Source organism: Engystomops pustulosus, chromosome 1 (assembly GCF_040894005.1).
Source record: "Engystomops pustulosus chromosome 1, aEngPut4.maternal, whole genome shotgun sequence".
NCBI classification, from domain to species: Eukaryota; Metazoa; Chordata; class Amphibia; order Anura; family Leptodactylidae; genus Engystomops; species Engystomops pustulosus.
In genome coordinates this window covers 262,831,490-262,854,465 of record NC_092411.1, presented here as the reverse complement: position 1 = coordinate 262,854,465, position 22,976 = coordinate 262,831,490, and positions in this window count along the sequence as shown.

Here is a 22,976-nt window from a genome sequence, read left to right as displayed (position 1 = left end):
CTGCAGGGAGCCTGTTATAGAGCAAAAGGTGCTGAGCAGATTTCACATAGTGTAATATCTGAGGGCAGCCTGTTATAGAGCAGGAGGAGCTGAGCAAAGTGTGCAGTGCCCTATCTGCAGGCAGCCTGTTATAGAGCAGGAGGAGCTGAGCAGAGTGTGCAGTGCCCAATCTGCAGGCAGCATGTTATAGAGCAGGAGGAGCTGAGCAGATTGTAAATAGTGTCCTATCTGCAGGGAGCCTGTTATAGAGCAAAAGGTGCTGAGCAGATTTCACATAGTGTAATATCTGAGGGCAGCCTGTTATAGAGTAGGAGAAGCTGAGCAGAGTGTACAGTGTCCTATCTCCAGGCTGCATATTATAGAGCAGGAGGAGCTGAGCAGATTGTACATAGTGTCCAATCTGCAGGCAGCGTGTTATAGAGCAGGAGGAGCTGAGCAGATTATACATAGTATCCAATCTGCAGGCAGCGTGTTATAAAGCAGGAGGAGCTGAGCAGATTGTACATAGTGTCCTATCTGCAGGCAGCATGTTATAGAGCAGGAGGAGCTGAGCAGATTCTACACCTTCTCTCTGTATTCTTCCTATATACCTTACCACACAAGGTTGTATTGCTGTGATGCCACTTTGTAGCATGCTCTTGTTATATACAAATGACACTCCTCTATAGAAGATCAGGGCCACTTAAAGGAAACCTACCACTTCAAAATGACCCTTCTGACCCACAACTACCTTTAGCTTGCTCATGATGAACTGATGCTGGACCATATTTTCATTTAACCCAGAAACCGCTGTATTCGAACATATTTTATTTCTTTCCTTTACTAAAATCTTCCTTCGGCGCTTCTGTGTGCGTCACACAGCGCGCACCACGGATCCTGCTGCTCCATGAAGCTCGCGACCGTCGATCGCGTCGGCGCCGCGCCAGTGTGAAATGTTGTCGTGCCCGAGAGCCGGTGACGTCACCGTGCTCTCGGGCACACTAGCGCATGCGCACCAGCTCGCCGACTCGCGTCTCGGCCGGCTTTTCACTGCGCATGTGCGAAGTCCCAAAGCCTCGTAGTATCGCAAGGCTTCGGGGAGAAGACCGTGGGGGTGAGTGCTGTAAAAAAAAAACTATGCTCGCCGCTCCCACCAACGAGAGGGGGGTTCCCTCCACTGCCACCAATGATAAATAAAAGTTTTAATGCACTTCAAGCCCCCTGACACCAATGTTTATTAAAATGCATATCTATTAAAAATATATATATATATATATATATATAAATATATATGTGTATTTATTTATTTATTTAGATAAATAAATACACATATATTTTTATTTATATATACATGCACATATATTTATTTAAATAAATATATATATACATATCGGTGGCCCCTAATACATATATGTGTGTATATATTTTTTTATATAAAGAAATATATAAATGTAGATAAATATACACACACACACATCTATATTTACTTATATAAATAAATACACATACCGTATATGTGTGTGTATATAAAATATATATTATATACACACACACATATATGTGTATATATTTATTTATATAAGTAAATATAGATGTGTGTGTGTATACATTAATATATTTCTTTATATAACTAAATATATACACACACATATATATATATATATTTATTTTTTCAAAAGAATATATATTATTTTTTATATATATCGGTGGCCCCTAATACATATATGTGTGTACGGACCACCTACAACAAATATATATATATATATATATATATATATATATATATATATATATATATATATATATATATATATATATGAGAGATATAACATTGGTGTCAGGGGTCTTTTTATTTGTATTAGTACATATGTATCTACAACTAGCAAAGACCCCTGACATTAATGTTATATCTCTCATATATATATATATATATCAATATATATATCAATATATATATATATATATATATATATATATATATATATTTGTTGTAGGTGGTCCGTACACACATATATGTATTAGGGGCCACCGATATATATAAAAAATAATATATATTCTTTTGAAAAAATAAATATATATATATATATATGTGTGTATATATTTAGTTATATAAAGAAATATATTAATGTATACACACACACATCTATATTTACTTATATAATTAATATATACACATATATGTGTGTGTGTATATAATATATATTTTATATACACACACATATACGGTATGTGTATTTATTTATATAAGTAAATATAGATGTGTGTGTGTGTATATTTATCTACATTTATATATTTCTTTATATAAAAAAATATATACACACATATATGTATTAGGGGCCACCGATATGTATATATATATTTATTTAAATAAATATATGTGCATGTATATATAAATAAAAATATATGTGTATTTATTTATCTAAATAAATAAATAAATACACATATATATTTATATATATATATATATATTTTTTTTTAATAGATATGCATTTTAATAAACATTGGTGTCAGGGGGCTTGAAGTGCATTAAAACTTTTATTTATCATTGGTGGCAGTGGAGGGAACCCCCCTCTCGTTGGTGGGAGCGGCGAGCATAGTTTTTTTTTTACAGCACTCACCCCCACGGTCTTCTCCCCGAAGCCTCGCGATACTACGAGGCTTCGGGACTTCGCGCATGCGCAGTGAAAAGCCGGCCGAGACGCGAGTCGGCGAGCTGGTGCGCATGCGCTAGTGTGCCCGAGAGCACGGTGACGTCACCGGCTCTCGGGCACAACAACATTTCACACTGGCGCGGCGCCGACGCGATCGACGGTCGCGAGCTTCATGGAGCAGCAGGATCCGTGGTGCGCGCTGTGTGACGCACACAGAAGCGCCCGAAGGAAGATTTTAGTAAAGGAAAGAAATAAAATATGTTTGAATACAGCGGTTTCTGGGTTAAATGAAAATATGGTCCAGCATCAGTTCATCATGAGCAAGCTAAAGGTATTTGTGGGTCAGAAGGGTCATTTTGAAGTGGTAGGTTTCCTTTAAGGGTGCAGTCACCTACTGTTAGAGCCATGTTTATTCAGATTTACTAGTCAGGGATTATCCTTCAGTTAATACTCTACATCAGTGGTTCTCAACCTTTCTAATGCTGTGACCCCGCAATACAGTTCCTCATGCTGTGGTGACCCCAAACCATGCAACTCGCAGTAAAAACACAGTAAAATTTCGGCTCCGATGGCTTTAGGCGACCCCCGGTTTTGGTCGTTCGACCCCCGCTGGGGTCCCGACCCACAGGTTGAGAACCACTGCTCTACATGATTTTCAGTATTTATTTAGTAAGAGATCCATGATCATCAATCAGACCCAATTGGAATTTGATAAAGTATCTGCAACCTTGAAGAACATTAGGAGATGACATCTTGAGGTTGATGAACCTTCTCTTAGGTCATTGACTTTGGTGTCTTGTAATGTAATTCTTAGTACGTAAGCATTATATTATGGTTCTTATTATCAGTGATGAGCTGGGCCTCCTGGTTCCCCCACACATAGGAGCCCACGTGGGGTATGTTCACCATGTGTGCCGCACACCGCAGGTCAGGGCTTATCTGCTGCTGTAAAGCAGTTATCTCTATAAAGCCGAAAACCTGACATCCCATCACTGATTACATGGCACCGCTGATATACAAGCCTAGCAAAATAACACTCCTCAAAATGCTGCGTACTCCTCTAAATCAACCCCCAATCAGCTCTTCATGACTCCAGGAACTACAACTTTAATATATTGGAAATAGAGGATTAACTAAATCCTCCAAGAGACTGTTTCCAGTTATAAAATAGCTTCAAGATGATCATGGAAAGCATGGAGCCACATTTATAATAAATCAGAAAATACAATGAGAAATCATATAGGGTTGTGATACAGAGGGAAAGATTTTCCCCAAATGCAGATGACCTTATATGTGGTTTTATCGCTGAAGAATGAGATATATATGAGATAAATTAATAGATATAAAGATAGTTAGGAGATGATGGATGGATGGATAGATAAATAGATAGATACTGATCATTCCATGTTTAAGAGTACAATGAAGTACAGTAGCGAATTTGGCTCCTAAGAGCCTTTATTAGATAGATAGATAGATAGATAGCAGATAAAATCCAGAGCAGGACACCGTAAATCCAATCAAAGCTACATTCCCCCAAAGACAATATTCTTAAATATACTCAGGATAACAATATAACACTTTTTCTAGTTACCGTATTTTCCGGGCCATTAGGCGCACCGGAATATAAGGCGCATCAGTCTGATGTGCCTTATATATGGAACTATACCATATATAAGGCGCATCGGACTATAAGGCGTTGGGTGGCCGGGGGCGTGGCGGAGTTCCGGGGGAGTGGCAGAGCGGAGACGGAGCGACGGGAGAGGTGAGCGGAGACGGAGCGACCGGAGAGGTGAGCGGAGACGTAGCGACCGGAGAGGTGAGCGGAGACGTAGCGACCGTTGAGATGAGCGGGGAAGGGGGTCTTTCAGAGGGGAAGATGGCAGCGGACCATACTTACATGGGTCCCCGCTACCGGAGACAGCAGATCTCCTGGGGGAACTGCAGACCGACGCGGCAGAAGTTGTTCGTGCCGCGTGGTCTGCAGTTCCCGCTGGAGATCTGCTGTCTCCGGTAGCGGGGACCTATGTAAGTAGGGTCCGCTGCCCTGCGCCATACATAGGGCGCACCGGACTATAAGGCGCACTTTGGATTTCTAAGGAAATCCTAGGCTTTTATGTGCGCCTTATAGTCCGGAAAATACGGTAACTGTTATTGACAAAAATACAGCATTTCACATAATCTGTCTCTATCAGTCCTGATGCACACAATTTTGGTTGTCTCAGGATATGACAGTAAATCCTCTGACTATGGCCGGATTCTTCTCATGAATAGCTTCTCTTGTCTGCACACTGCAGTGCTCTCTGCCTCCCGCCCCTTCCTCCTGCATTACAAAATCAGCACTTCCTACCAGCAAAGAGCAGTGTGCAGAGACTTACTCTACAAGCTACAGACAGATAAGGTCTTTATTCGGGATGGAGGCATTTAGAAGAGCTGACTGTATGTGTTATAGGTGAATTGGCAGAGCTGACAGTGTCATTCTGTTTTATATTCATCTCATGGAACTCATCATCTCTGATCTGTATCATTTCTCTTCTATGTGTTAGATACTAGTGAATGTTCAGAAGCTAAATGAAAGTGTAGATAAACCTGGACCCTGATAAGCTAAGCACATTGTCAGCACACAGCATCTGACAGCACTAGAGAGATTGTGTAGTGTCTTCTCAGAGTGTCCGGCGTGCCTGTGTTCCCGTTCCCATCTACCAGGTCCTCCCGTTGCTGACCCAGGATTTGGACTTGACCCTGCATCTCTGCCGCCTGCCCTGATCCTGTGCCTGGACACAACCACGAGACTGTCTTCCGCTAAGGTACCTTGACCCCGGCTGCCACCGCAGGCTAGTCACATCTGTGGAACGACCTGGTGGTACCCTGCCACAGCAAGTCCATCCCGCTTTGCGGCGGGCTCTGGCGAAGAACAGGTGCCACTTAGACTCCGGTCCAAAGCGTCGGCTAGTGCCATCTCCTGCGGTGGTCCAGAGTGGAAGCAGATGAACAAGTCATGAGATGCCCTGTGAAGGAAATCCTGCAATGACTGGTGCCTGCACTGTAATCTTTCACATGTCTGAGAACAGGTCCTAGTGTATGGTGGCTCTGGGGGGGGGGGGGGGGGCGAGGAATCCACATCAGTATTAATAAACCCAATGACAGAAGAAGTCGAGAAATCTAGTCATGTTTATGATGGATCACATGTAAGGGTGTACATAAAAATCAGACAGCCCAGAGATAGAACATGAATCTGTTAATCATTAAAGAGAACCCGTCATGCAAAATAACCCCCTAAACTAAATATATTTTCATAAACTGCCATTAGAGAGCTTTGCCTCTATCCCTTCATTGTCCCTCTACATGCCTGTAAACCTAAGCAATGAGGTCCTAAAGCTGTATGCAAATGACCTGTGAAATGTCCAATGAAGCATTAGCATATTCAAGCTGTCCACTCTATTCATGAGTGGGAGGCACAGCCACACCCCCAGTGCTTGACTGACAGCCTGTATAATGATGTGAGGCTGTATAATGATGTGCTTCCTGGTGCTGGTGGCCACGCCCCCTGCAGCCTGTGTGTGTGTATAGGAGAGATACAGCAGCTCCAGGCAGCCATGTAACAGCAGAACATGTCAGATTCATGTGTAGCTGATGTCGGTGTCTCTGTATATTAGGAGGATGCAGCATGTCAGCAGATGCAGCACACACACTAGCAATGCTTTACTATACATTACACACAGCCATGAGCAGGGGGGGGGAGAGGGGAGGGATAACAGGGGTGACATCACTGCATCTGAATATGTGACCAGCCTCATTTACATGATAAAGAATAGATGATTTTACAATGAATAATGTATGAAATAACTAGATAAAGGCTGGGATGGGATCATTGTGAGCTGCTCCAACAGGTAGAGGTGACAGGACAAGTGGCAGAGACCTGATGACAGGTGTCCTTTAAAATCCCCTTATGCTCTAGGGGTTTAGGGTATCTCAACTTCCGGTCAATTCAGTTATGAACAGGTCGGCTACCATGTAATTGCATTACCACAGCAGAAAGTACAGGTTTTTCTCAAAGCTATTGTTGACCAATCACAGCTGAAAAGTTTGGTCATGTGACACTATTATACTGCTTGATACCTTGCATGAATGATGTGGTAGAACAGTACCCAGTATCAGGTACTTCCTGCATTTTCGTGAAGTGGAAAAGTCACCAAAGAGATTGGGTTCCAAATAATGGAAATGCATCTTATGTCCGGTTTGTGTAGGATACCTCTAACATATATCTATCACATATTCAGTGGTAGACATGAGCCATTGACCACAACACATCACCCTTTTGGCCTACTTCATGTAAATATAAGTCAATGGGGGTCATTTACTAAGGGCCCGATTCGCGTTTTCCCAACGTGTTACCCGAATATTTCCGATTTGCTCCGAATTTCCCTGTATTGCCCTGGGATTTTGGGGCACACGATCGGATTTTGGCGCTTCGGCGCTGGCATGCACGCGACGGAAATCGGGGGCGTGGCCGAACGAAAACCCGCATTTAAAAAACAAAAAGTGTCGCGGTGCTTGCACTTACCTTCACTAGGAATAGGCCGGTGTACTTGAGTGCATTTGAGCGGACTTCAGCGCAGCAGCGCCACTTGGTGGACGTCGGAGGAACTACCATAGTGAATCCCGGCCGGACCCGAATCCACCGCAGAGAACGCGTCGCTGGATCGCGAATGGACCGGGTAAGTAAATCTGCCCCAATATCTTATCAAGACAACCCCCATTGGATTCCCAGGTACCAGAACCTGAAGACCAAGACTTAGAGGAATTAAAGGGTCACTATCTTTTCAACAAGCTGTATAAATGAATAGAACAAGGGACTACAAGAAATGTCATAACATAGAAGGAAATTGCACCAATTCTCTGGAATGCACTACCCCTGACTAATATCCAAGTATCAAATGTGCTCTATCACACTTAGGAACTGCATGTAACTGTTACTCTCCTTTCACTAGCCCCGGCTTTATTCTCTTCCCCTCTATATAATCCATTAGCACAATACCATTAACACTTTAACAACGACCATATTGTGTTTTTACGACGGCCGTTTAAGGTAATTCTTCTGATGTGATGCCTTTCTACAGGGAGATTATCGGACATGGGTGTTTAACCCCTTAGACACGGTGGTCTATCTAACAAGGACTGCAGTGTCTAAGAGGGCGCAGAGGGAGGAAGCTCCTTCTGAGATCCATCAGTACCCCACATCAGCGATCAAGAGGTGCCGATGATGCCATAAGGGGTGTTCTGAGGGAACCTCTTGGCTGTTTGTAGTAGATTTCTATTAGACCATTAGAGAGGTATACGAAATTGACTGTATCATGCACTGCACTACATAATGTGCCACATGTGTTATAAAAGAGATCACATGATTTCTTGTCAGGGCAAAGTAAGAAATAGAAATAATATAAAAAAAGTAAAAAAAACCACCAAACAAAGAAATCACCTGCCTCATTAAAATAAAAAATAAAATAGCACATATTTTGTACCAACCTCACACACTATGAGGATGAGGGGTGACACAAGAGCTTACAGTCTATGAGGATGAGGGGGTGACACAAGAACTTACAGTCTATGAGGATCAGGGGGTGACACAAGCGCTTACATTCTATGAGGATGAGGGGGTGATACAAGAGCTTACAGTCTATGAGGATGTGGGGGGTGACACAAGAGCTTACAGTCTATGAGTATGAGGGGATGATACAAGAGCTTACAGTCTATGAGGATCAGGGGGTGACACAAGCGCTTACATTCTATGAGGATGAGGGGGTGATACAAGAGCTTACAGTCTATGACAGTGTTGGCAAACCTTTTAGAGACCGAGTGCCCAAACTACAACAAAGACCCGCTTATTTATCGCAAAGTGCCAACACAGAAATGTAATTTGTGATATATACTCGCTTCTCTGTTACAGCTTTCATTGATACCAGCACCTGAGGACACCAATAAAGCAGAAAATAGTCCAGGTAGCACAGTCACTTTAAAATAGCTCTGTGCACAGCAAGTCCTGGGCTGTATGGGACTGCAGGAAGATACCTGGAGTCATCTCTGGTGATGGCCTGAGTGCCCACAGAAAGGGCTCCGAGTGCCACCTCTGCCATAGGTTAGCCATCACTGGTCTATGAGGATGAGGGGGTGACACAAGAGCTTACAGTCTATGAGGATGAGGGGGTGACACAAGAGCTTACAGTCTATGAGGATGAGGGGGTGACACAAGAGCTTACAGTCTATGAGGATGAGGGGGTGACACAAGAGCTTAAAGTCTATGAGGATGAGGGGGTGACACAAGAGCTTACAGTCTATGAGAATGAGGGGGTGACACAAGAGCTTACAGTCTATGAGGATGAGGGGGTGACACAAGAGCTTACAGTCTATGAGGATGAGGGGATGACACAAGAGCTTTCAGTCTATGAGGATGAGGGGGTGACACAAGAGCTTACAGTCTATGAGGATGAGGGGGGGGCACAAGAGCTTACAGTCTATGAGGATGAGGGGGTGACACAAGAGCTTACAGTCTATGAAGATGAGGGGGTGACACAAGAGCTTACAGTCTATGAGGATGAGGGGGTGACACAATGGCTTACAGTCTATGAGGATGAGGGGGTGACACAAGAGCTTACAGTCTATGAGGATGAAGGGGTGACACAAGAGCTTACAGTCTATGAGGATGAGGGGGGTGATACAAGAGCTTACAGTCTATGAGGATGAGGGGGTGACACAAGAGCTTACAGTCTATGAGGATGAGGGGGTGACACAAGAGCTTACAGTCTATGAGGATGAGGGGTTGATACAAGAGCTTACAGTCTATGAGGATGAGGGGGTGACACAAGAGCTTACAGTCTATGAGGATGAGGGGTGACACAAGAGCTTACAGTCTATGAGGATGAGGGGGTGACACAGGAGCTTACAGTCTATGAGGATGAGGGGGTGACACGAGCTTACAGTCTATGAGGATGAGGGGGTGACACAAGAGCTTACAGTCTATGAGGATGAGGGGGTGACACAAGAGCTTACAGTCTATGAGGATGAGGGGGAGGCACAAGAGCTTACAGTCTATGATGATGAGGGGTGACACAAGAGCTTACAGTCTATGAGGATGCAAACATATGCATCCTGGATTCTGTAAATATATATAGTGGCGCTTGTACCTCCTGTATCCCCCCTCATCCTCATAGACTGTAAGCTCTTGTGTCACCCCCTCATCCTCATAGACTGTAAGCTCTTGTGTCACCCCCTCATTCTCATAGACTGTAAGTTCTTGTGTCACCCCCTCATCCTCATAGAATGTAAGCTCTTGTGTCACCCCCTCATCCTCATAGACTGTAAGCTCTTGTGTCACCCCCTCATCCTCATAGACTGTAAGCTCTTGTGTCACCCCCTCTTCCTCATAGACTGAAAGCTCTTGTGTCCCCCCTTCATCCTCATAGACTTTAAGCTCTTGTGTCACCCCTCATCCTCATAGACTGTAAGCTCTTGTGTCACCCCCTTATCTTCATAGACTGTAAGCTCTTGTATCAACCCCTCATCCTCATAGACTGTAAGCTCTTGTGTCACCCCCTCATCCTCATAGACTGTAAGCTCTTGTGTCACCCCCTTATCCTCATAGACTGTAAGCTCTTGTGTCACCCCTCATCCTCATAGACTGTAAGCTCTTGTGTCACCCCTCATCATCATAGACTGTAAGCTCTTGTGCCTCCCCCTCATCCTCATAGACTGTAAGCTCTTGTGTCACCCACTCATCCTCATAGACTGTAAACTCTTGTGTCACCTCCTCATCCTCATAGACTGTAAGCTCTTGTGCCACCCCCTCATCCTCATAGACTGTAAGCTCTTGTGTCATCCCATCACCCTCATAGACTGTAAGCTCTTGTGTCACCCCCTCATCCTCATAGACTGTAAGTTCTTGTGTCACCCCCTCATCCTCATAGACTGTAAACTCTTGTGTCACCCCCTCATCCTCATAGACTGTAAGCTCTTGTGCCTCCCCCTCATCCTCATAGACTGTAAGTTCTTGTGTCACCCCCTCATCCTCATAGACAGTAAGCTCTTGTGTCACCCCCTCATCCTCATAGACTGTAAGCTCTTGTGTCACCCACTCATCCTCATAGACCAGTGGTTCTCAACCTTTCTAATGCTGGGACCCCACAATACAGTTCCTCATGTTGTGGTGACCCCAAATAATGCAACTCGCAGTAAAAACACAATAAAATTGCGGCTCTGATGGCTTTAGGCGACCCCCGGTTTTGGTCATACGACCCCCGCTGGGGTCCCGACCCACAGGTTGAGAACCACTGTCATAGACTGTAAGCTCTTGTGTCACCCCCTCATCCTCATAGACTGTAAGCTCTTGTGTTATCCCACATTCTCATAGACTGTAAGCTCTTGGGGGCAGGACCCTCACTCTCACTATCGCATCGGTCCATTCGCGATCCAGCGGCGCATTCTCTGTGGAGGATTCGGGTTCTGCCGGGATTCACTATGGCAGTTCCTCCGACGTCCACCAGGTGTCACTGCTGCGCTGAATGCACTGGAGTTCACCAAGCCGGGCCGAGTGAAGGTAAGCGCGTGACCAGCGACACTTTTTTTATTTTCAAATGCGGCGTTTTTTCCGAATCCGACGGGTTTTCATTCGGCCACGCCCCCTGATTTCCGTCGCGTGCATGCCGGCGCCGATGCGCCACAATCCGATCATGTGCGCCAAAATCCCAGGGCAATACAGGGAAAATCGTCGCAAATCGGAAATATTCGGGTAACACGTCAGGAAAACGCAAATCGGGCCCTTAGTAAATGACCCCCATTATGTTCTTTCTCCGTTATGTCTTATTTTGTCTGTTTGTGTACCCTATGATCTGTAAAGCGCTCTGATATATGATGGAGCAATAGATATTACAATTTATTATTTTTAATATTAATAAACTGGATTAAAAAGGACTGAGCTGAAATTGTAAATGGAGTGTATAATTTTTTTTGGACAACCCCTTGAAGGATATGTAGGTGGCTGTATGCATGTGCTACGTTCCCTGAGCTCACATAGAAGTGTCTGGAGCAGAATATTTAGTGACCCAGTCTCCAGTATGTTATCATCAGGATTCTGAGCATATTTTAGCGATAGCCTGCTGTAAATTGCTCTCACCCGAGACGCCCTGGTATTTTTGGCACTGACTTGTCTCCTCGGTTGCTATTTAAAGGCACCCGGTTTTTGCTCTGAGAGGAGATTAAACTGCGTCTCCGATACTGTATGTCACCGAGATGATATTTCTTTCTCCCACACGATATGGAAAATGCTCCCATAATTATCCCGGTTGGATACTGACCACCCTGCCCCCCCCCCCACTATCTTTGATCTATAATGTAGAATATGTCAGCAAGACCAAAGTAGTTTTATATAGAGTAAATAAGACAAGCCGAGGAGTTTCATGGTTAATTGATGAAAAAGGTTCACAAAAAGGTGGAAGATCAAAGAGCAACATAATAGAATCCTATTACTCCGGAGAGCTGTCACTACATTTATTTGACAAGCCGACCTTGAACGCTGATGCTCTGTAGTCACCGGGAATTATATCCCTTCTAGCCAAATGGCCTAGTCCTACAACAGGGAGGGGACCAGGAAGAGGACTAATATTTTTACCTATTGTATATTTTTTACCTGCTGTATATATCTACTGTACTATATACCCCCCCCCCCCTCCCCGGTATATAGCCAGCCAGTCCCCGATATATAGCCAGCCAGTCCCCGGTATATAGCCAACTAGCCCCCAGTACATAGCTAGCCAGCCCCCGCCTCTCAGTATATAGCCAGCTAGTCCCTTGTATAACAAATCTTTTACCTACTGAATATACACGAGTATAAGCCGACCTAAGTATAAGCAGAGGTATCTAATTCTAATGCATTGGTCACAGCCTCCACCCAGTATATAGCTATTCAGCCCCTTGCCTCCTGTATATAGCCAACCAAACCCTGCCCTAGTATATAGCCAGCCAGTCTCCTGTATATAGCCAGCCAGCCCCCAGTATATAGCCAGCCAGTCCCCAGTATATAGCCAGCCAGTCCCCTGTATACCAGTATAAAGCCAACCCCCTGCCCCAGTAATTAGCCAGACAGCCTGCCCCAGTAATTAGCCAGACAGCCTGCCCCAGTATTTAGCCAGACAGCCTGCCCCAGTATTTAGCCAGCCAGCTAATGCGGGTGCCAAGACAATCATATTAGGTAACCAAACCCACATTTGCATGTTCAGGTGATGAGGGACAGGCCTACTGATTAACTACATTAACACAGGACCTGACATGCCCACTATTAAGGGGTGTGACAGGTCCACTTATATGTCAAGTCTAGATAGAGACAGAGGAAGTGCTGAGGGAGCAGGGGGAGAGGGAGACAGTGTAACAGCCCTGGTAACACCCCTAAGAGCCCTTATGTCGCATTAGCATCATTTTAAAAGTTTATTTTAGAAGGAAGGAAGCCATGGATTATAAATATAAGAAGATTACCAAGGTTGCGGTGCCTGGATCTATGAGTGTCATTGGTATATGAGGATGGATATTGATGGTAGATTTCCTGTGGTTTTTAAGAGGTTAACATAATTACTGACTCTACCAGTAAGTGTTAGTGGTGGGTGTGACCTGTATAAGGCTAGATTCACACTGCCGCAAAGGGGGCGTATATACGGCCGATATACGTCCCCCATAGACTGCAATGGGCGCACAGCGCCCTATGGGAGCTGTAGTGTGCAGCACACGTGCAGCACTGTACCGCTTCGTACCTGATAGGACATGTCCTATATTCTCCCGTATTACGGCACCGTGCGCCATACATCCCTATGGAGCAGCGCTCACCTCCTCCTCCTCTCCCCGCGCGCTGCCGTTGCCCGCCATGCTACAGTACGGCAGGCAACGGCAGTGTGAATGTAGCCTCATACAGCAGTCATCTGCCCTGTATAGCAAGGGCTCAGTCCAAGACCCCTCTCCATACAGTCTGTAAGACACTGTGCTGTATATTTTTGGCACTTGTGGTTAAGTATATGAAGTATATGAAGTATATAAAGCGTTTGCCCCTTAGAGAATTGGTATGCCCGGACTGGGACCTAGGTGTGGCAAATGTTCGGCTGGAGCGGTGAGCGCTCCTCACCACTCCCCTCTCCATAGGCAGCCGTGCAGCCAGGCCTTACATACGGCAAAAGATAGTGTATGCTCTGGTGATCTTTTTTCCTGGTGATGTTACAGAGGACCTGCTGGTCCCCCTCAGCCTCCCAGTAGTGACTACTACCCCCACACACAGCAAAGCCTATAATTGGAGGATGCTCAGCACATCTAGATAGCAGACATTACCTTAGTTGGTCTACTGTGAGATTTACCTGTGTCTTAGCCTACCTTAACACCTAGAACAGTGGTGGCGAACCTATGGCACGGGTGCAAGAGGCGACACTCCGACCTCTTTCTGTGGGCACCCGGGCCATCCCCCCAGCAGACCAGACAGCACTCCTGTAGTTCCAGGCAACTTAAAAGATGCTGCTTTCAGTGATATTTTAAAGTGACTTACTTGGCTACTTGGGACTGTAGGAAGAGGGAGAATGTGTAGACAGAGCCTAATTATCTCTGAAGGACCTCCTGCTGGCCCCATGATTTTCTGTGTACAGAGGGACACTGTAAAGAAGCTACAAGGTTGCAAATTTTCCCCCCTTTCTTTCTACTGCGTTGGTGTCCTCAGGAGGCCAGTAAGATTTAACGTTGTTGAAGAACAGGGAGCAATAAGATACTGCTCTAATTTTTGTTGTCACCTAGCAATAAATGAAGAGGATTTGGGTTTGCAGTTTGGGCACTCAGTCGCTAAAAGGTTTGCCATCACTGATCTAGAATGTAATAACCTAATTGGGGACACCCAAGTAAACAATAACAATTTTTCTTGGTCCATAAAGTAACACCTAGAAAATAGGTTCACACCATTTCCAGGAGCCTCCCAGATTTTCTGGAAGGGTTGTCCTGTATGTATTAGTCTGATAGCAGCCACGACTATCACTCCGAAAAGATGATTTATGGCAGAGTCAAAATGACTGCAACCTCCCAAAGTTACAGCTGAATAGAGACGCCAGGAATGCTCCAGTCATTCCAATACTTCCCTCGTAAACAGCAGTTTCTAATGAAATCTTTACCATTACTTTATAACATGTGTTTGATGAAGATCCATGTTGTTGGGTAATACAAAGTGTCAGTAACTATAAGAACTTGTGTCCATATTCTGCATCCATAGAAGAGACTCACAGTATGTAACAACCACAGGGACACAGCGCCATCTAGTGGCAGAACGCATCAATGCAACTTCATTAAACTTTTATTAAAATTGGAAGATTGAGTATTGTATATAAGCGGCAGAATAATTGCAGAATTTCATCTGGGCTTTTTAGGAAGCAAGCAGATTAATTTCTTGAAGTCCCATTCAGATGAGTCATGGACTGACAGAATATTCTACAACAAAGCCGCCACAGGTGAACTCACCCTATTTGAATTAAGAAAAAGGAATAGTCTATGGCAGTGGTGGCGAACCTATGGCACGGGTGCCAGAGATGGCACTCTCTATGGGCACCCTCGCCATCACCCCAGTGCAGAGTTCTCCAGACAGGACTCAAGGCCTCTTGCAGTCCCAGGCAGCCCAGGACCCTAGAAGGAAACTACAATGATAATCCAAACTTCTTCTCCTACTTTCTACTGTATTGGTGTCCTCAGGTGCCTGCCTATACAATTTAAACCTGTGACAGAGCAGGAAGTCATAAGTTACTGCTTAAATTGTCACATTGCAAAAAAATATGTGGGTTTTGGATGTATTTTAGGCACTTGGTGTCTAAAAGGTTTGCCATCACTGGTTTATGGTAAGAGGTTATGGTCTAGGAATACTGTGGTCAAAATATTTTGGAGGAAATGTGTATTTGGCATTGGATGAATGTGGTGGAGTAGATCAGACCACTGTGTGTGACAAGCTCTGGGTTCACTAACTACTACTCTTTACATTATGGGAGGATCTTGCTAAATTAAGGTGTGTGGGTGGAGCTAAAATATTGGGTATTAAGGCCTATTGCCCAAACTCACATTGTGTGTTTGCCTCAAACTTGCATTGTGTGCTTGTCAAAATGGCCAGCCCGATCGTTCAGAAACCAGAAGTGAACTGACACGCTGGGTTCAGTCGGGCCGGACATTACAACAAGCACATAATTCAAGTTACAGGCAAGAACACGATGCGAGCTTGATGTGAGTTAGTGGCTTGTGGGCAGTCGGCCTAAGACTGTAATTATGTAATTACCGCTCCAGGACCCATAGTCATTCCAATGCCTTATGCACAGAAATGTGTGTGCGCAAGGGCCAGTGCACATCTGTATAGGGGGTACCGCTCCCCACCAATGTCCATAGGAAATAAGCTGCCTGCATGCATCGTGTCTGCAGACCGTGAACTGGACACAGTTTTTGCGACCAGCTCACGCCCAAAAAAGAATGTGTGTGCATCTGGCCTAAAGGTGCGTTCACACTTCATTTTACCTTCCTTGATGTTTACTCGCAACAGAAGGCTACAAAGTGCATCGCTGTATAAGCCTCACTTTATATATTAGTGAGGCGTTGTATAAATCCTCTTGCTCAGCCCCTCTCCATCATCCTTAAAATGTAGTCTTTAAAGGGGTATTCCCAAGATGACAAGTTTCTTAAATGTACTTAGGATAACAAAATAACACATTCTCTAATTCACTGTTATTAATAAAACTACAGCATTTCTCAGATAGAATTCCAACCTGTCTCTATCAGTCCTGGTGTACACAATTTCAGTTTCCCCTAGACACGACCCTGTAACCTAGGGTCGGGGAAGCCATCTTGGATTTCTGTGTGACGGCCTTGGAGTTGAGTTTCTCTTTCTCTGCTCCCTGCACTGTAGCCCTGTCCCCTGCAGTCCAGGACCGAGCTCACTCTCTGATACACAGACAATGGAAAATATTTACTAAGGGCTTAAAGGGAACCTACCACCACGATTCTACCTATAAAGATGGATCGGGTGGTAGGTGGATGAATGGGACGTGAGGATAGCCCTTTTTTGGCTAATCCTCACGTCTCGGCTATACTTTAGTAAACTTTATTGCTTGTATATACAAATTTTGTTAAGCGGCTACTGGGGCGTGGAGTAGCAGGACATGAGGCTATTAGTCGCGGCTACTCCACGCCCCAGTAGCCTCGTTCCTCCGCCTACCATGTAATCTTCGGCGAGCAGCTCCTCGTAGCTGCACGCCCTCATCCGAGTACCCGGCGTTCTGCGCATGTGCAGTAGCGTCGGCCTCGGAGCTACGGCCGCGCATGCGCAGAACGCCGGGTATTCAGACGAGGGTGCGCAGCTACGAGGTGCTGCTCGCCGAAGATTACATGGCAGGCGGAGGAACGAGGCTGCTGGGGCGTGGAGTAGCCGCGACTAATAGCCTCATGTCCTGCTACTCCACGCCCCACTAGCCGCTTAACAAAATTTGCATATACAAGCAATAAAGTTTACTAAAGCATAGCCGGGACGCGAGGATTAGCCCAAAAAGGGCTATCCTCACGTCCCATTCATCCACCTACCACCCGATCCATCTACCCATTCACCCACCTACCACCCGATCTACCTTCATAGGTAGAATTGTGGTGGTAGGTACCCTTTAAAGGTTACAGGTGCACCACAAAAAAGTTGGTGAACTCTGTCGGCCAGTGTGGGGAAGCAACACTTTCATGATTTCTGGTGCATGTTCTTAATGAATGTGTCTCATCAAGCTTATACACGAAAAGAGCACTTTTAGTGAAATTTCCGTCTTTCTAAGTAACAGTGCCTCAATGAGTTCCTGCCAGCAGCAGCAGCATGAGGAGAACTACAAGCTACAGACATAGTTGTTTATCTGGGGAGGCTCAGCAGATATAGTGTGTTGTGGAATAGCAGAGATGTGGGAGAGCTGACTGTCATTGTGTGTAACTTGGATCTCATCATCTCTGATCTGTCTCATCTCTCTTTCTATGTGTCAGATACTAGTACAATATTCAGCAGGTAAATGAAAGTTTATATAAACCTTGCACCCTGATAATCTAAGCACACTGTCACCCCGCAGAACTAGATGGATCATAATGGGGCTCATTTACTAAGTGTCCGTCGGACGCATTTTTGTCGAAGATTTCCATTTTTTGCGCCGAATTGCCCCGGGATTTTGTCGCACGCGATCGGAGTGCGGGGCGTGAATCGCGGCAGACCCGAATCCTTGGCGGACAACGCACCACGGGATCGCGACAGGACCGGGTAAGTAAATCTGCCCCATTGTGTCTGCTTAGACAGGCCCTGCCTACACCCTGGGATTTTATACTGAGCAGCCTATGGAGCAATAAAACTGAGTAATATTGTGACGTAAAGGGTTAAACATTATCTTTATTGTGTAACCATCACTAGGGGATTGAGATTTGAGAATTCTTTTTCATGGGAAAAGATGGAATTAGTCTTACCGGTAATTCGGTTTCCACTAGTAACCATGACGGCCCCCACCTGGAGGTTGCTCCTTATATATTGTAGGGACAGGAAGTCACAAAAGTTTAAAAGGCTCCTCCCTAGCACCCCACACCAGTGTCTACCAAAGTACCACCTGGAAGGATGTAAGTGCATACACCTTTGGACCCGTTACCAAGAAGGAAGGAAGGGAGGGAAATAATGGGGGGCCGTCATGGTTACTAGTGGAAACCGAATTACCGGTAAGACTAATTCCATCTTTTCCACCACGTTCCCATGACGGCCCCCACCTGGAGACTTACCAGATTACCCATTATTTGGGAGGGACCACTGCCTGGAGAATCTTTCTGCCAAACAACAGATCGCTCTGAGAGGCAATGTCCAGGCGGTAGTGCTTTGCGAATGTAGAGGAGCTTGACCACGTGGCTGCGCGGCAGATCTGGTCTAAGGATGCGCCTCTTTTTTCTGCCCATGAAGTTGCTATGGCTCTGGTAGAATGAGCTTTAATACTTTCTGGTAGGGAAGTGTTGGCTGATTTATAACAAAGTATGATGGTAGATTTAATCCACCTGGCTAGTGTTGCTTTAGAGGCTTTACGGCCTTTGTTTTTACCCCCAAAATTTATTAATAGGTTAGAATCTTTCCTCCAACTTTGTGTAGCTTCTAGATACAGAAGCACAGTCCTCCTAACATCTAAGGTCTGCCATTTCTTTTCACCGTCTGTTTTAGGGTTAGGATAGAAAGAGGGAAGAATAATTTCTTGTTTGCGATGGAAGTTAGAGACCACTTTTGGGAAAAATAAGGGGTCTAGTTTAAGGACTATTCTATCCTCTAGGACCCTTAAGAAGGGATCTTTACATGAAAGGGCCTGAATTTCTCCTAATCTACGAGCTGTAGTGATGGCTATAAGAAAGGCTGTTTTTAGTGTAAGGCTTTTTATGTTTTTTGCCTCTAGAGGTTCAAAGGAAGGCCCTGTAAGATGGTCTAACACTAAGGAAAGATCCCAAGGGGGAGTTTGGTTTTTAATGTAAGGTCTAATACGGGAACACCCCTTGATAAATCTTTTGACCCACTGATGGTTGGCCAGGGGAAAATCAAGAAAAACGCTAAGTGCAGAAATCTGGACCTTGAGTGTGCTTGGCCTAAGACCCAAGGAGAACCCTGACTGTAGGAAGTCTAACACTTGAGCTAGGTTTGGGGTTCCCAGAGAGGGAGGACGGTCTCCGCACCAGGAGCAGAATTTCTTCCAGATCTTTTGATAGATGGGCATTTGTTACTGGTTTCCTGCTTGCTTTTATGGTGCTGACCACTTCACTAGAGAGTCCTCTGGCTGCTAAGAACGACCTCTCAGGATCCAGGCTGTCAGATTTAACTGTTTTAGGTTTTGATGATATAATGGCCCCTGTGTGAGAAGGTCCTGACGGTAGGGAAGATGATATGGATTGTCTATTGACAGTCTTTGAACAGCCGGGAACCAGCTCCTTTTCGGCCAGAATGGAGCAATGAGTATTAGAAAAATCTTTTCGGATCTCAGTTTCTGCAGCACTTTTGGAATCAAAGATATAGGGGGAAAGGCATAGACTAGACCTGTTCCCCATAACTGGCTGAGAGCATCTAGGCCTGATGGAGAGCCCCTGGGATCCAGAGAGAAAAATAGGGTCGTCTTTTTGTTTTGGAAGGTGGCAAACATATCCAGAGTTGGAGTTCCCCACAGGTGGCAAATCTCCAAAAAGGTTTCTGGATGTAGAGACCATTCGTTTGAGTCCAGTGTGACTCTGCTCAAAAAATCTGCTTCTGTATTCTCTATCCCCTTTAAGTGGATTGCTGAGAGGGAGAGGAGGTGAGATTCTGCCCATCTGAAAATTTGGCAACATAGATTCGTCAGGCTCTTTGATTTTGTTCCCCCTTGCCTGCGAAGGTAAGCGACCGTAGTCGTATTGTCGAAGAAGATTTTGATATGTTGACCTTCTATGGATTTGTGTGCAGCTTTTAGCGCTTCTAAGACCGCTTTCAGCTCTCTGAAGTTTGAGGACATGGATCGGGATAGATTGTCCCATTGTCCTTGAAGATGTAGGTCTGGGAGAACTGCCCCCCAACCTTGCAGGCTTGCGTCTGTCTGTATTGTGAGAACCGGGGACGGATTCCACCAGACCCCCTTCCTTAAATTTTGGGGATCTTTCTACCAATTTAACGAGTGTTTTACTAGATAAGGGATTTTTACCTTGTGATCTAGATGTAGTGGATCTTTGTCCCAGATTCGGATCGTCCAGGCCTGCATGATTCTCGTATGACTTTGTGCCCAGGCCACGCACTGGATGCAGGAGGTCAGGAGTCCCAGTAGACTTAGAGCTGCCCGGATGCTGCAAAAGATTTTCTCCTGAAAGAGACTTACAGATTGTTTTAATTTTTTGCACTTCTCTTGTGGCAAGAAGGAACTCTGTTTCATTGAGTCCAGTACTACCCCTAGAAATATCTTTGTTTTTTCTGGAGAGAAATTGGATTTCTCCTGGTTTATTACCCAGCCTAAATCCTGAAGGAGAAGTAGAGATGTCTGTAGGTGACTTTTTAATTCTACTTCTGTTCTGGCCACCAAGAGCAGGTCGTCTAAGTAGGGTACTATTACAATATTTTTCATTCTCAAGTAGGCTACCACTACTACCATTATCTTGGTGAATATGCGTGGAGCTGATGAAATTCCAAACGGTAGTGCCCTGAACTGGAAATGAAGAATTTTCCCCTGAGGGGATTGAATCGCAAACCTCAGATATTTCTGATGGTTTTGGAAAATTGGGACGTGATAGTATGCGTCTTTGAGATCCACTGTACATAGAAAATAATTTTGACCTATGAGAGGTACTGTAGATCTTATTGACTCCATCTTGAAATGTTTGGTTACTATAAATTTGTTCAATTTTTTTAGATTTATGATTAAACGGTAAGTGCCATTCGTTTTTTTTTACTAAAAATAGAGGGGAGTAGAATCCTTTCCCTTCTTCTGACTTCTGTACTGGGACAATCACATTCATGTGACACAGCTGCTGAATGTTGGCCCATAACTGGAGATTTTGAGTCTTGGTAAATCTGGAAGTTTTGAGGGGGAATGGAGAAATTCTATCCTGTAACCTGATTTTATAATCTGCGGAATCCAAGGACTCGGAGAAATTTCCTCCCATTTTGTTACAAAATAAGAAAGCCTCCCCCCACCTGTAAGTCATTGTCTTTTTTGTTTTTGGTCAGGGTTAAAGAGGTACCGAGGATGGTTCAACCACGTCCTCGATATCTACAGTATTTTTTAATGCTTTTAATACATTTTCCAGTTCCTCTGAGGAAAATAGATATTTTGCCTGATTTAGATCTCTAGGTTGAGTCTCTTCAAGGTCATCCTCCACTTTTTCACTAAAGGATCCTGAGGGAAAATCCGAATCCTCTTCAGAAGAGGATGTTTGGATATATTTAGTTTTTTTCTTAGGGGGTTCAGGTAAGTGGGCCGCAATAGATGAGGATACTTCCTCTTTAATCACTGATCTTAATTCATCTATTAAAGAAGATCTTTCCTCTTTGAGGATTTTATTTAAGCAGTCTGGACAAACTCTTTTTATAATCCTCTGCCATTTTTGCATTACACAACCCACAACGTTTGGAAGGCTTTTTAATTGGTTTTTCCCTCTCTCTTGGCTCGTTTTCTCTGGGCTCTTTCTGATCCTTGCCCTGAGAAGGTACACATAATAACAGCCATTAATACATAGAAAAGCTGAAATGTGACAGAGAGGTAGCCCAGGGCTTGTACTTACAGGTACCAGGACCTGGAACACGTTAATCGCTTCATCTGCCATGTGGGAGATGGAGACGCTGGAGCCAACTTAGTGTTTGTCTGAGACCAACGCCATATGCCTGAGGCTTGGCGGTTTTATGTCTGGGCTCCTCCCCCACCCCCTCCGGAGAGACCCGGAAGTGTTACCTGATTGGATGTCTGGACCGGAAGTTCCTCGTGATGCGCCAGAAATTTCGCGCCACAATGACTCGATGCCGGAACGCGCATCGACCGTGCAACAGATTTTTTCCAAGGTATGCCGCTATCAATTTTCCTCTTCCCCGGAGCGAAGGACCAACTTTTCTGCCCCTGTACTCTATTCTTCTTTCCCCTTACTGAACCCAGCATTAGCCGCGTGGGACCGCTGGATAGGTTCTAGCAGGGGAGAGTACAGGGGACGGGGGTGTTTTTAGGTCTTTTCCCAGCACTTAAGAAAGTGTGGGAGCGGACTGGTTCCTAAGAACCTTACCATTTGTGTTCCTCAGATAGGAAACTCTTGCGACTTGTATCCCCTAGGGACAGGAAGACAGTGGTGTGGGGTGCTAGGGAGGAGCCTTTTAAACTTTTGTGACTTCCTGTCCCTACAGGATATAAGGAGCAACCTCCAGGTGGGGGCCGTCATGGGAACGTGGTGGAAAACCCCTTTAATACTTTAGTATTAAAAAAATATACCACCTTGTGCAATGCAATTATTAAAATACACAAGATTTAATGGCATAAATGAACCCCTTCCCGACGCGCGCCGAGCCCTCTCCATAGCCGGTAAGTCTTTGCTGCATATTGCAGCAAAGGATTACCGGTAACACCCCGATCGCTTCAAAGAGATGGCGCCGCATGGCCACCGCCATCTTGTTGTGGATCGCTGCTCCCCGATGACGTCACGGGGAGCGGCGATCCGTCACCATGGTAACCTCGGGTGTTCCGAATACCCGAGGCTACTTCGTTTTAACCCATGCATTACAATGTGCTAATTGCACATTGTAATGCATCGGGAGTAAAATCCACATATACTGCCATACTG